We start from the raw sequence: 14,791 nt of genomic DNA, 5'->3' as shown, positions 1-14,791 counted from the left end.
TCCCACCACCCCCACCCCCCAGCCACCAGGGTCACCCTCCAACAGGGCCCCACTCATGTCTCCCACCACCCCCACCCCCCAGCACTGTGGGGCACCTGCCAGCAGGCCCCCACCCATGTCCAACTCATGTCTCCCACCACCCCCAACCCCCAGCACTGTGGGGCACCTGCCAGTAGGCCCCCACCCATGTCCAACTCATGTCTCCCACCACCCCCACCCCCCAGCACTGTGGGGCACCTGCCAGCAGGCCCCCACCCATGTCCAACTCATGTCTCCCACCACCCCCACCCCCCAGCACTGTGGGGCACCTGCCAGCAGGCCCCCACCCATGTCCAACTCATGTCTCCCACCACCCCCACCCCCCCAGCCACCAGGGTCACCCTCCACCAGGGCCCCACTCATGTCTCCCACCACCCCCACCCCGCAGCACTGTGGGGCACCTGCCAGCAGGCCCCCACCCATGTCCAACTCATGTCTCCCACCACCCCCACCCCCCAGCCACCAGGGTCACCCTCCACCAGGGCCCCACTCATGTCTCCCACCACCCCCACCCCCCAGCACTGTGGGGCACCTGCCAGCAGGCCCCCACCCATGTCCAACTCATGTCTCCCACCACCCCCACCCCCCAGCACTGTGGGGCACCTGCCAGCAGGCCCCCACCCATGTCCAACTCATGTCTCCCACCACCCCCAACCCCCAGCACTGTGGGGCACCTGCCAGTAGGCCCCCACCCATGTCCAACTCATGTCTCCCACCACCCCCACCCCCCAGCACTGTGGGGCACCTGCCAGCAGGCCCCCACCCATGTCCAACTCATGTCTCCCACCACCCCCACACCCCAGCACTGTGGGGCACCTGCCAGCAGGCCCCCACCCATGTCCAACTCATGTCTCCCACCACCCCCACCCCCCAGCCACCAGGGTCACCCTCCACCAGGGCCCCACTCATGTCTCCCACCACCCCCACCCCGCAGCACTGTGCGGCACCTGCCAGCAGGCCCCCACCCATGTCCAACTCATGTCTCCCACCACCCCCACACCCCAGCAGTGCAGGGTCACCCTCCACCAGGCCCCCACTCATGTCTGTCACCACCCCCACCCCCCAGCCACCAGGGTCACCCTCCACCAGGCCCCCACTCATGTCCCCTATCACCCCCACCCCCCAGCCACCAGGGTCACCCTCCACCAGGCCCCCACTCATGTCTCCCATCACCCCCACACCCCAGCAGTGCAGGGTCACCCTCCACCAGGCCCCCACTCATGTCTCCCACCACCCCCACCCCCCAGCAGTGCAGGGTCACCCTCCACCAGGCCCCCACTCATGTCCCCCTGCACCCCCACCCCCCTGCCACCATGTGCAGCCCCCACCAGGTCCTCACAATCCCCAATCATGTGCGTAATGGTCATCCTCCACAGCCAAAAAGACCTACCAAGTAACCCATTCACCCACATGGAAATGGAAATCACATGTTACACCCCCAATGTACATGAAGCAAATGAACCCATGTCCGTCACACACATATTTTCAAATTGAATGGGAAAACACACAACATGACATGCATGAAACCAATGAGATGAAACCACACAGTGAACAATTGAAAAAAAAATGTATTGAAAAAAATACAAATGCCAAAGAAAGAAAACTAACTACAATGTAAATGTGAAAAAATAAGCTGCATGTCCGCATGAAAACACAAAACTAGAAAATCAAATCCAAAAAATTATGTCCAAAGTGAAATGTAAAAACTCTCCATGCAACAAAGAACTATGTACAAAAATAACAAGGGTCCATCATCACAACTGAACTAAGGAAACCTCCTAAAAAACCTACCTAAATATCAACTATATACAAAAAGTGGAGCAGTGTCCGTCGACTCCAAATAATAATAAGAACGAAAGGAAACCTAAAACTAAAGAACTATATACAAAGGCGGCGGGCAAGTCCAGCGGCTCACTCTGTGGTGTTCCGGGCCAGGGCATCATCGAACTCCTGTTCGATGTCCCGGAGGCGGTCCAGTTCCATGGCCCCGAGGGTCCGCAGGGACGACGCCGTGTCCTCCTCCAACCCCCTGCGGATTGCCTCGAGGCACTCGGCCCGCCTCAGGGCCCTCCGCATGGAGTTCTCCGCCCTGACCATTGTGAGCCGCGCCTCTTCCGCCCGCCGCCGCTCCGCACCTATGGCGTGGCCCAACCGCTGCCACACGGAAGACACTCTCTGTCCTGGGTCCTCCTGCCCTCCGGCCGATGCCTGCCCCTCCGATGTCGAAGGCCCCGAGCCTTCATGGCTCCCACCATCTTGCTGCTGCTGCTGCTCTGCCTCTGCCCGTGCACTGCCTCCTGCTGCCTGCACATCCTCCGCCGGCTGGGGTGCACCTGTTGATGTGGCCACCCCTGCTGGACGTCCGACTCCCGACTGTGGCAGGGATGCCTCCTCCACCAGCCTGGCCGCACTGTCAGAGGCAGCTCCACAGGGCACCCAGGTGACTGATGGGTGGGAAGATGGCACAGAGGACGACTGGCGCGTAGGGGGTCCAGTTGAGGAGGGGGTCGGAGCAAGCCCCATCAGACAGCGGAATCCGGCCTGGGTGACCTGTCCCAGCAGGCTGACGTGGTCAACGAGCCATTCGAGATGACGTGCAGTCTCTCCATGAAAAGACTGCAGGTCACCTCGCATGGCCCGTTGACGCAACGCCACGCCAGCCAGGACAGGCTCAACCCGGTCCTGGATGGCCACGTCCGCAGGCAGAGGAAGGCCAGTTGACGTCAGCTCATCCCCTGCCTGAAAACGGGTCTGGACGTAGGCATCCCTGCTGGTGCAAGATGATGCAGGGACAGGATCGGGGACAGGATTGCACACAGGCACCTCCGCGGCCGCCTGTGCTGCCTCCTGTCCCTGCTCCTGCACTGCACCACTAGCACCAGTGGGATCCCCACCTCCAGACCCCGTCTCTGGTGCTTGCGCGGCCCCCTCCTCCACCAAACCCCCCACCAACCTGGATGACTCTGTGCCATCTTCCCCTGTTGGGCCCTGTGGGGTCCCAGCTGCCCCTTCTGCTGCCGAGGAGTCCAACTGCAACCTCCGCCTCTTGGACCTCCCCCCGGCAGCTGCGGCCTGGGACGCGGCACCGGACTCCTCACTCCCCGACGAGATGACAACACGGGAGGGGAGCCGGGCCTTGCGTCTCCGGCTGGCGGTCGGATCCCCGCCGCTGTGCTCCACAGCACCTTCTCCGCCCTCTTCATCAGTTGACGCTGCAGACAGGGAGAAACAAAACACAGGCATCAGGGCACTGTACAATGGACACATACACGCATGACAGTTGCACATGAGTGGCATTGGCAAACCTCAGACATGTCATCACAATCCCCAACACACATGTCATTGCAACTGGCACACATGAGCCATACCACAGCCATATCGCAACTGCCACCACCATCCCTACACATACAACAGCATCAGCAGCCAAAGGGGAGCCATACATCACATGCAACACAGGAAGTGCACCACACATGTACACACACCACCACACTTGCATGCATGTCTACACCTCTGCCAAGTGTCGCACTGTTCAGACGGGCATCCATGTCACATCTGCCAATCAGGCTTCCACATACCGCTGTCACATGCATCCATGTAGCATCACTGTTGCACCTTTGACAAATACACACACATGCACATGTACACAGTGCTCATACATGCAGCCGAAAACAACATACATGCCTGACATCACGGACATGTCTACTTACATACACATTCATCCAAACATGTGTGCACGCACAACTGCATTTGCCATGCAAGCCCACACACACAAGCACCATCCATGTCTCACACATTACAGCCCTCGCATGTGTCAGCCCCACGGCCCTGTACACCCCCACCCATACTCCACCCCATACAAACAGATGTGCAACCGGCACAATGGGGAATGATCACCACACGCCCTGCTCACAACCAGGATGCATGTACACTCACCGCTCGACTCCAGACGGCTCTGCTTCTCTAGGACCTGGACGTGGAGCGCTGGGGATATGCGTTCCAGGACCCCCATCTGTTCTTCCGACAAGTGGCCCCGGCGCCCCTTGGCATCCGCTGCCTTCAAGAGGCGCCGGGCCTTGTTCAGGGTCCTGGACCTGAAGTCCTCCCAGCGCTTCCTGACATGTTGCAAGTCCCGGACTGCCACCCCCTCCGCGTTGATGGCAGTCACGATGTCTGTCCAGATCCGAGTCCGTCCTTCCTTGTCGGCGCGGGAACTTCCAAAGAGGGCATCATACTGCCCCAGGACTTGCTCCACCAGGACACCAACTTCGGTGGCACTGAAGCTGGTGCCCCTCTGCCTCTCTGGCCGGGGGTTGTCAGTGGTCACAGATGGTGTTAGCCCCGACATGACAACCCCAGAGGCAGGAGTGGGTGGGCAACTGGGTCCTGGGGCTGGGCTGTGGAGCGATGGAATTCCAGTCGGGAGTCTTCTGTTCCAGCAGGGGTGGTCACAGCAACAGCACCCCTGGCTGATGTGCAGGCAGCAAATGGCAGTGCACGTGGGCAGCAGGCAGTCAGGCAGCAGCAGATAGCAGGTGGGAGCGTGCTCGGGGCTCTGGGGGGCAGTAATTCGGCCTTCTGGGCAGGAGCGTGGTCTCCCGTGTGCTCACGCGTGGCCAGCTTGGTACGGAGTGAATTGGCACGTGAAAATCCTGCACGTCAGCGTGAAAACCGAGGAAAGGCCCTTAGCGCGTAAGCGCGTCAGCACGCATACGCGATTCCATTGGACCAAAGGCCCTCAGCGCGTAAGCGCGTCTGTGACGTGACCCGCACGGGTGTTTCCCACACAGCACGTGATGACAGAGCACACGTGGAAAGACTGCACGTCAGAGTCTCATCGCGTGTAATTGGACAAAAGTGCGTGTACACGCGATTGGCCTATGTACGTGTATATGAGGTGTGCGCGGACACTTACACACGCAAGTACGTCAGCGCACCTGTATCCCGGTGTACGGCCATTTCCACCAATCACACGCAATGAGACTCTGACGTGCAGTCTTTCCACGTGTGCTCTGTCATCACGTGCTGTGTGGGAAACACCCGTGCGGGTCACGTCACAGACGCGCTTACGCGCTGAGGGCCTTTGGTCCAATGGAATCGCGTATGCGTGCTGACGCGCTTACGCGCTAAGGGCCTTTCCTCGGTTTTCACGCTGACGTGCAGGATTTTCACGTGCCAATTCACTCCGTACCAAGCTGGCCACGCGTGAGCACACGGGAGACCACGCTCCTGCCCAGAAGGCCGAATTACTGCCCCCCAGAGCCCCGAGCACGCTCCCACCTGCTATCTGCTGCTGCCTGACTGCCTGCTGCCCACGTGCACTGCCATTTGCTGCCTGCACATCAGCCAGGGGTGCTGTTGCTGTGACCACCCCTGCTGGAACAGAAGACTCCCGACTGGAATTCCATCGCTCCACAGCCCAGCCCCAGGACCCAGTTGCCCACCCACTCCTGCCTCTGGGGTTGTCATGTCGGGGCTAACACCATCTGTGACCACTGACAACCCCCGGCCAGAGAGGCAGAGGGGCACCAGCTTCAGTGCCACCGAAGTTGGTGTCCTGGTGGAGCAAGTCCTGGGGCAGTATGATGCCCTCTTTGGAAGTTCCCGCGCCGACAAGGAAGGACGGACTCGGATCTGGACAGACATCGTGACTGCCATCAACGCGGAGGGGGTGGCAGTCCGGGACTTACAACATGTCAGGAAGCGCTGGGAGGACTTCAGGTCCAGGACCCTGAACAAGGCCCGGCGCCTCTTGAAGGCAGCGGATGCCAAGGGGCGCCGGGGCCACTTGTCGGAAGAACAGATGGGGGTCCTGGAACGCATATCCCCAGCGCTCCACGTCCAGGTCCTAGAGAAGCAGAGCCGTCTGGAGTCGAGCGGTGAGTGTACATGCATCCTGGTTGTGAGCAGGGCGTGTGGTGATCATTCCCCATTGTGCCGGTTGCACATCTGTTTGTATGGGGTGGAGTATGGGTGGGGGTGTACAGGGCCGTGGGGCTGACACATGCGAGGGCTGTAATGTGTGAGACATGGATGGTGCTTGTGTGTGTGGGCTTGCATGGCAAATGCAGTTGTGCGTGCACACATGTTTGGATGAATGTGTATGTAAGTAGACATGTCCGTGATGTCAGGCATGTATGTTGTTTTCGGCTGCATGTATGAGCACTGTGTACATGTGCATGTGTGTGTATTTGTCAAAGGTGCAACAGTGATGCTACATGGATGCATGTGACAGCGGTATGTGGAAGCCTGATTGGCAGATGTGACATGGATGCCCGTCTGAACAGTGCGACACTTGGCAGAGGTGTAGACATGCATGCAAGTGTGGTGGTGTGTGTACATGTGTGGTGCACTTCCTGTGTTGCATGTGATGTATGGCTCCCCTTTGGCTGCTGATGCTGTTGTATGTGTAGGGATGGTGGTGGCAGTTGCGATATGGCTGTGGTATGGCTCATGTGTGCCAGTTGCAATGACATGTGTGTTGGGGATTGTGATGACATGTCTGAGGTTTGCCAATGCCACTCATGTGCAACTGTCATGCGTGTATGTGTCCATTGTACAGTGCCCTGATGCCTGTGTTTTGTTTCTCCCTGTCTGCAGCGTCAACTGATGAAGAGGGCGGAGAAGGTGCTGTGGAGCACAGCGGCGGGGATCCGACCGCCAGCCGGAGACGCAAGGCCCGGCTCCCCTCCCGTGTTGTCATCTCGTCGGGGAGTGAGGAGTCCGGTGCCGCGTCCCAGGCCGCAGCTGCCGGGGGGAGGTCCAAGAGGCGGAGGTTGCAGTTGGACTCCTCGGCAGCAGAAGGGGCAGCTGGGACCCCACAGGGCCCAACAGGGGAAGATGGCACAGAGTCATCCAGGTTGGTGGGGGGTTTGGTGGAGGAGGGGGCCGCGCAAGCACCAGAGACGGGGTCTGGAGGTGGGGATCCCACTGGTGCTAGTGGTGCAGTCCAGGAGCAGGGACAGGAGGCAGCACAGGCGGCCGCGGAGGTGCCTGTGTGCAATCCTGTCCCCGATCCTGTCCCTGCATCATCTTGCACCAGCAGGGATGCCTACGTCCAGACCCGTTTTCAGGCAGGGGATGAGCTGACGTCAACTGGCCTTCCTCTGCCTGCGGACGTGGCTATCCAGGTCCGGGTTGAGCCTGTCCTGGCTGGTGTGGCGTTGCGTCAACGGGCCATGCGAGGTGACCTGCAGTCTTTTCATGGAGAGACTGCACGTCATCTCGAATGGCTCGTTGACCACGTCAGCCTGCTGGGACAGGTCACCCAGACCGGATTCCTCCGTCTGATGGGGCTTGTTCCGACCCCCTCCTCAACTGGACCCCCTACGCGCCAGTCGTCCTCTGTGCCATCTTCCCACCCATCAGTCACCTGGGTGCCCTGTGGAGCTGCCTCTGACAGTGCGGCCAGGCTGGTGGAGGAGGCATCCCTGCCACAGTCGGGAGTCGGACGTCCAGCAGGGGTGGCCACATCAACAACTGCACCCCAGCCGGCGGAGGATGTGCAGGCAGCAGGAGGCAGTGCACAGGCAGAGGCAGAGCAGCAGCAGCAGCAAGATGGTGGGAGCCATGAAGGCTCGGGGCCTTCGACATCGGAGGGGCAGGCATCGGCCGGAGGGCAGGAGGACCCAGGACAGAGAGTGTCTTCCGTGTGGCAGCGGTTGGGCCACGCCATAGGTGCGGAGCGGCGGCGGGCGGAAGAGGCGCGGCTCACAATGGTCAGGGCGGAGAACTCCATGCGGAGGGCCCTGAGGCGGGCCGAGTGCCTCGAGGCAATCCGCAGGGGGTTGGAGGAGGACACGGCGTCGTCCCTGCGGACCCTCGGGGCCATGGAACTGGACCGCCTCCGGGACATCGAACAGGAGTTCGATGATGCCCTGGCCCGGAACACCACAGAGTGAGCCGCTGGACTTGCCCGCCGCCTTTGTATATAGTTCTTTAGTTTTAGGTTTCCTTTCGTTCTTATTATTATTTGGAGTCGACGGACACTGCTCCACTTTTTGTATATAGTTGATATTTAGGTAGGTTTTTTAGGAGGTTTCCTTAGTTCAGTTGTGATGATGGACCCTTGTTATTTTTGTACATAGTTCTTTGTTGCATGGAGAGTTTTTACATTTCACTTTGGACATAATTTTTTGGATTTGATTTTCTAGTTTTGTGTTTTTATGCGGACATGCAGCTTATTTTTTCACATTTACATTGTAGTTAGTTTTCTTTCTTTGGCATTTGTATTTTTTTCAATACATTTTTTTTTCCATTGTTCACTGTGTGGTTTCATCTCATTGGTTTCATGCATGTCATGTTGTGTGTTTTCCCATTCAATTTGAAAATATGTGTGTGACGGACATGGGTTCATTTGCTTCATGTACATTGGGGGTGTAACATGTGATTTCCATTTCCATGTGGGTGAATGGGTTACTTGGTAGGTCTTTTTGGCTGTGGAGGATGACCATTACGCACATGATTGGGGATTGTGAGGACCTGGTGGGGGCTGCACATGGTGGCAGGGGGGTGGGGGTGGTGGGAGACATGAGTGGGGGCCTGGTGGAGGGTGACCCTGGTGGCGGGGGGGTGGGGGTGATAGGGGACATGAGTGGGGGCCTGGTGGAGGCTGCCCCTGCACTGCTGGGGGGTGGGGGTGGTGGGAGACATGAGTGGGGGCCTGGTGGAGGGTGCCCCTGGGGGGTGGGGGTGGTGGGAGACATGAGTGGGGGCCTGGTGGAGGGTGCCCCTGCACTGCTGGGGGGTGGGGGTGGTGGGAGACATGAGTGGGGGCCTGGTGGAGGGTGCCCCTGGTGGCTGGGGGGTGGGGGTGGTGGGAGACATGAGTGGGGGCCTGGTGGAGGGTGCCCCTGCACTGCTGGGGGGTGGGGGTGGTGGGAGACATGAGTGGGGGCCTGGTGGAGGGTGCCCCTGGTGGCGGGGGGTGGGGGTGATAGGGGACATGAGTGGGGGCCTGGTGGAGGCTGCCCCTGCACTGCTGGGGGGTGGGGGTGGTGGGAGACATGAGTGGGGGCCTGGTGGAGGCTGCCCCTGCACTGCTGGGGGGTGGGGGTGGTGGGAGACATGAGTGGGGGCCTGGTGGAGGGTGCCCCTGCACTGCTGGGGGGTGGGGGTGGTGGGAGACATGAGTGGGGCCCTGGTGGAGGGTGACCCTGGTGGCTGGGGGGTGGGGGTGGTGGGGGACATGAGTTGGACATGGGTGGGGGCCTGCTGGCAGGTGCCCCACAGTGCTGCGGGGTGGGGGTGGTGGGAGACATGAGTGGGGCCCTGGTGGAGGGTGACCCTGCACTGCTGGGGGGTGGGGGTGGTGGGAGACATGAGTGGGGCCCTGGTGGAGGGTGACCCTGGTGGCTGGGGGGTGGGGGTGGTGGGAGACATGAGTGGGGGCCTGGTGGAGGGTGACCCTGGTGGCGGGGGGGTGGGGGTGATAGGGGACATGAGTGGGGGCCTGGTGGAGGCTGCCCCTGCACTGCTGGGGGGTGGGGGTGGTGGGAGACATGAGTGGGGGCCTGGTGGAGGGTGCCCCTGGGGGGTGGGGGTGGTGGGAGACATGAGTGGGGGCCTGGTGGAGGGTGCCCCTGCACTGCTGGGGGGTGGGGGTGGTGGGAGACATGAGTGGGGGCCTGGTGGAGGGTGCCCCTGGTGGCTGGGGGGTGGGGGTGGTGGGAGACATGAGTGGGGGCCTGGTGGAGGGTGCCCCTGCACTGCTGGGGGGTGGGGGTGGTGGGAGACATGAGTGGGGGCCTGGTGGAGGGTGCCCCTGGTGGCGGGGGGTGGGGGTGATAGGGGACATGAGTGGGGGCCTGGTGGAGGCTGCCCCTGCACTGCTGGGGGGTGGGGGTGGTGGGAGACATGAGTGGGGGCCTGGTGGAGGCTGCCCCTGCACTGCTGGGGGGTGGGGGTGGTGGGAGACATGAGTGGGGGCCTGGTGGAGGGTGCCCCTGGTGGCTGGGGGGTGGGGGTGGTGGGAGACATGAGTGGGGGCCTGGTGGAGGGTGCCCCTGCACTGCTGGGGGGTGGGGGTGGTGGGAGACATGAGTGGGGGCCTGGTGGAGGGTGCCCCTGGTGGCGGGGGGTGGGGGTGATAGGGGACATGAGTGGGGGCCTGGTGGAGGCTGCCCCTGCACTGCTGGGGGGTGGGGGTGGTGGGAGACATGAGTGGGGGCCTGGTGGAGGCTGCCCCTGCACTGCTGGGGGGTGGGGGTGGTGGGAGACATGAGTGGGGGCCTGGTGGAGGGTGCCCCTGGTGGCGGGGGGGTGGGGGTGATAGGGGACATGAGTGGGGGCCTGGTGGAGGGTGCCCCTGGTGGCTGGGGGGTGGGGGTGGTGGGAGACATGAGTGGGGGCCTGGTGGAGGGTGCCCCTGCACTGCTGGGGGGTGGGGGTGGTGGGAGACATGAGTGGGGCCCTGGTGGAGGGTGACCCTGGTGGCTGGGGGGTGGGGGTGGTGGGAGACATGAGTGGGGGCCTGGTGGAGGCTGCCCCTGCACTGCTGGGGGGTGGGGGTGGTGGGAGACATGAGTGGGGGCCTGGTGGAGGGTGACCCTGGTGGCGGGGGGGTGGGGGTGATAGGGGACATGAGTGGGGGCCTGGTGGAGGCTGCCCCTGCACTGCTGGGGGGTGGGGGTGGTGGGAGACATGAGTGGGGGCCTGGTGGAGGGTGCCCCTGGTGGCTGGGGGGTGGGGGTGGTGGGAGACATGAGTGGGGGCCTGGTGGAGGGTGCCCCTGCACTGCTGGGGGGTGGGGGTGGTGGGAGACATGAGTGGGGGCCTGGTGGAGGGTGCCCCTGGTGGCTGGGGGGTGGGGGTGGTGGGAGACATGAGTGGGGGCCTGGTGGAGGGTGCCCCTGCACTGCTGGGGGGTGGGGGTGGTGGGAGACATGAGTGGGGGCCTGGTGGAGGGTGCCCCTGGTGGCTGGGGGGTGGGGGTGGTGGGAGACATGAGTGGGGGCCTGGTGGAGGGTGCCCCTGGTGGCGGGGGGGTGGGGGTGATAGGGGACATGAGTGGGGGCCTGGTGGAGGCTGCCCCTGCACTGCTGGGGGGTGGGGGTGGTGGGAGACATGAGTTGGACATGGGTGTGGGCCTACTGGCAGGTGCCCCACAGTGCTGGGGGGTGGGGGTGGTGGGGGACATGAGTTGGACATGGGTGGGGGCCTGCTGGCAGGTGCCCCACAGTGCTGCGGGGTGGGGGTGGTGGGAGACATGAGTGGGGCCCTGGTGGAGGGTGACCCTGCACTGCTGGGGGGTGGGGGTGGTGGGAGACATGAGTGGGGCCCTGGTGGAGGGTGACCCTGGTGGCTGGGGGGTGGGGGTGGTGGGAGACATGAGTGGGGGCCTGGTGGAGGGTGCCCCTGCACTGCTGGGGGGTGGGGGTGGTGGGAGACATGAGTGGGGGCCTGGTGGAGGCTGCCCCTGCACTGCTGGGGGGTGGGGGTGGTGGGAGACATGAGTGGGGCCCTGGTGGAGGGTGCCCCTGGTGGCTGGGGGGTGGGGGTGGTGGGAGACATGAGTGGGGGCCTGGTGGAGGGTGCCCCTGCACTGCTGGGGGGTGGGGGTGGTGGGAGACATGAGTGGGGGCCTGGTGGAGGGTGCCCCTGCACTGCTGGGGGGTGGGGGTGGTGGGAGACATGAGTGGGGGCCTGGTGGAGGGTGCCCCTGGTGGCTGGGGGGTGGGGGTGGTGGGAGACATGAGTGGGGGCCTGGTGGAGGGTGCCCCTGCACTGCTGGGGGGTGGGGGTGGTGGGAGACATGAGTGGGGGCCTGGTGGAGGGTGCCCCTGCACTGCTGGGGGGTGGGGGTGGTGGGAGACATGAGTGGGGGCCTGGTGGAGGGTGCCCCTGCACTGCTGGGGGGTGGGGGTGGTGGGAGACATGAGTGGGGGCCTGGTGGAGGGTGCCCCTGCACTGCTGGGGGGTGGGGGTGGTGGGAGACATGAGTGGGGGCCTGGTGGAGGCTGCCCCTGCACTGCTGGGGGGTGGGGGTGGTGGGAGACATGAGTGGGGGCCTGGTGGAGGGTGCCCCTGGTGGCTGGGGGGTGGGGGTGGTGGGAGACATGAGTGGGGGCCTGGTGGAGGGTGCCCCTGCACTGCTGGGGGGTGGGGGTGGTGGGAGACATGAGTGGGGGCCTGGTGGAGGGTGCCCCTGCACTGCTGGGGGGTGGGGGTGGTGGGAGACATGAGTGGGGGCCTGGTGGAGGCTGCCCCTGCACTGCTGGGGGGTGGGGGTGGTGGGAGACATGAGTGGGGGCCTGGTGGAGGGTGCCCCTGGTGGCGGGGGGGTGGGGGTGATAGGGGACATGAGTGGGGGCCTGGTGGAGGCTGCCCCTGCACTGCTGGGGGGTGGGGGTGGTGGGAGACATGAGTGGGGGCCTGGTGGAGGCTGCCCCTGCACTGCTGGGGGGTGGGGGTGGTGGGAGACATGAGTGGGGGTCTGGTGGAGGCTGCCCCTGCACTGCTGGGGGGTGGGGGTGGTGGGAGACATGAGTGGGGGCCTGGTGGAGGGTGACCCTGGTGGCTGGGGGGTGGGGGTGGTGGGAGACATGAGTGGGGGCCTGGTGGAGGGTGCCCCTGCACTGCTGGGGGGTGGGGGTGCAGGGGGACATGAGCAGGTGTGCAGGGTAGTCCCCTGTTTTGTGGGCTGCCTGCAGGGGCTGTGGAGGGTGTACAGGGAACACCTGTGAGGACCCACCCAGCCTAATTGCGTGTGATAATTCCCGCACACCCCTGTAATACACGTACCAAGCCAAATCGCGTGTGATAATTCCCACGCACCCCTGTAATACACGTACCTGGCCAAATCGCATGTGAAACTTCCCGCGTACCCCTGTAATACACGTACCCTGGCCAATCGCGTGTTGAACTTCCCGGATACCCCTGTAATACACGTACCCTGGCCAATCGCGTGTTAAACTTCCCGCGTACCCCTGTAATACACGTACCCTGGCTAATCGCGTGTATAACTTCACGCGTACCCCTGTAATACACGTACCCTGGCCAATCGCGTGTTAAACTTCCCGCATACCCCTGTAATACATGTACCCTGGCCAATCGCGTGTTAAACTTCCCGCGTACCCCTGTAATACACGTACCCTGGCTAATCGCGTGTTAAACTTCCCGCGTACCCCTGTAATACACTTACACTGGCTAATCGCGTGTTTAACTTCCCGCGTACCCCTGTAATACACGTACCCTGGCTAATCGCGTGTTAAACTTCCCGCGTACCCCTGTAATACACTTACACTGGCTAATCGCGTGTTAAACTTCCGCGTACCCCTGTAATACACGTACCCTGGCTAATCGCGTGTTAAACTTCCCGCGTACCCCTGTAATACACTTACACTGGCCAATCGCGTGTTAAACTTCCCGCGTACCCCTGTAATACACGTACCCTGGCCAATCGCGTGTTAAACTTCCCGCGTACCCCTGTAATACACGTACCCTGGCCAATCGCGTGTTAGACTTCCCGCGTACCCCTGTAATACACGTACCCTGCCTAATCGCGTGTATGACTTCACGTGTACCCCTGTAATACACTTACCCTGGCTAATCGCGTGTTAAACTTCCCGCGTACCCCTGTAATACACGTACCCTGGCCAATCGCGTGTTAAACTTCCCGCGTACCCCTGTAATACACATACCCTGGCCAATCGCGTGTTAAACTTCCCGCGTACCCCTGTAATACACGTACCCTGGCTAATCGCGTGTATGACTTCACGTGTACCCCTGTAATACACTTACCCTGGCTAATCGCGTGTATGACTTCACGTGTACCCCTGATATGCACGTTACCCGCTTTGCGTTCCTTGTTTGGCTGCCCTGTAAACTGGTCCAGGGTTAGCGCAGCCCTTTGCGATGATTTAGCGATTTTGCTGGCTTTTCCTTGCGCGAGGGCGTTCTTGGGGGCGTTACTGGCGCTGCTGCAGGGTCGCTGCGATACTCTGCGCCACGGCTGGTTTGGGAGCATGAAATCCATGAATACGCTGTGCGCGGAAATCGGTTTTAGCGCACGTGCCTGGCGCAGTCAATCGCACGCGGACACTCTGCGCCAGCCGCTTGCGACACTTTTCTGCGAAATTCTATGAATTACCCTGAATATCTGTTGCCGCTCATCACGGAACTCCTCGATAAAATGACCTCCTCTACTATCTTCACCAAGTTGGACTTGCGGGGAGCATACAACTTGGTGAGGATGCGAAAGGGAGATTAATGGAAAACTGCATTTAAGACAAAATTTGGGCTCTATGAATATTGTGTAATGCCCTTTGGGCTTTGCAATGCCCCAGCAACGTTCCAGCATTTTGTAAACGATATCTTCAGAGACTTGCTGGATTGTTACCTCGTAATATATTTGGACGACATCCTGATATATTCAGAATCCTTGTCTCAACATATACAACATGTGCGCTCTGTCCTACTTCGTCTAAGGGAGCATTCCCTCTTTGAAACTAGAGAAGTGTGTGTTCCATGCATCGTCTGTGGAGTTCCTGGGGTTTCGGATTTCCCAAAAGGGAGTGCTCATGTGCACCTCGTAGGTCCGGGCAGTATTGGATTGGCCTGTCCCGACCTCAGTAAAAGCTCTTCAATCCTTCTTGGGCTTTTCTAATTTTTATAGGCGTTTCATCGCCTCCTTTTCCGAGATAGTAGCCCCATTAACCCGGTTGACCAGTCCCAACGTCCCTTTCCTTTGGGATGACAAAGCGCAATCCGCATTTCAGAATTTGAAAGAAGCTTTTACCACTGCTCCTGTATTGCA

Source organism: Ambystoma mexicanum, chromosome 14, assembly GCF_040938575.1.
Source record: "Ambystoma mexicanum isolate Mex_15411 chromosome 14, UKY_AmexF1_1, whole genome shotgun sequence".
NCBI lineage: Eukaryota > Metazoa > Chordata > Amphibia > Caudata > Ambystomatidae > Ambystoma > Ambystoma mexicanum.
Note: the sequence above shows the minus strand (reverse complement) of the source record.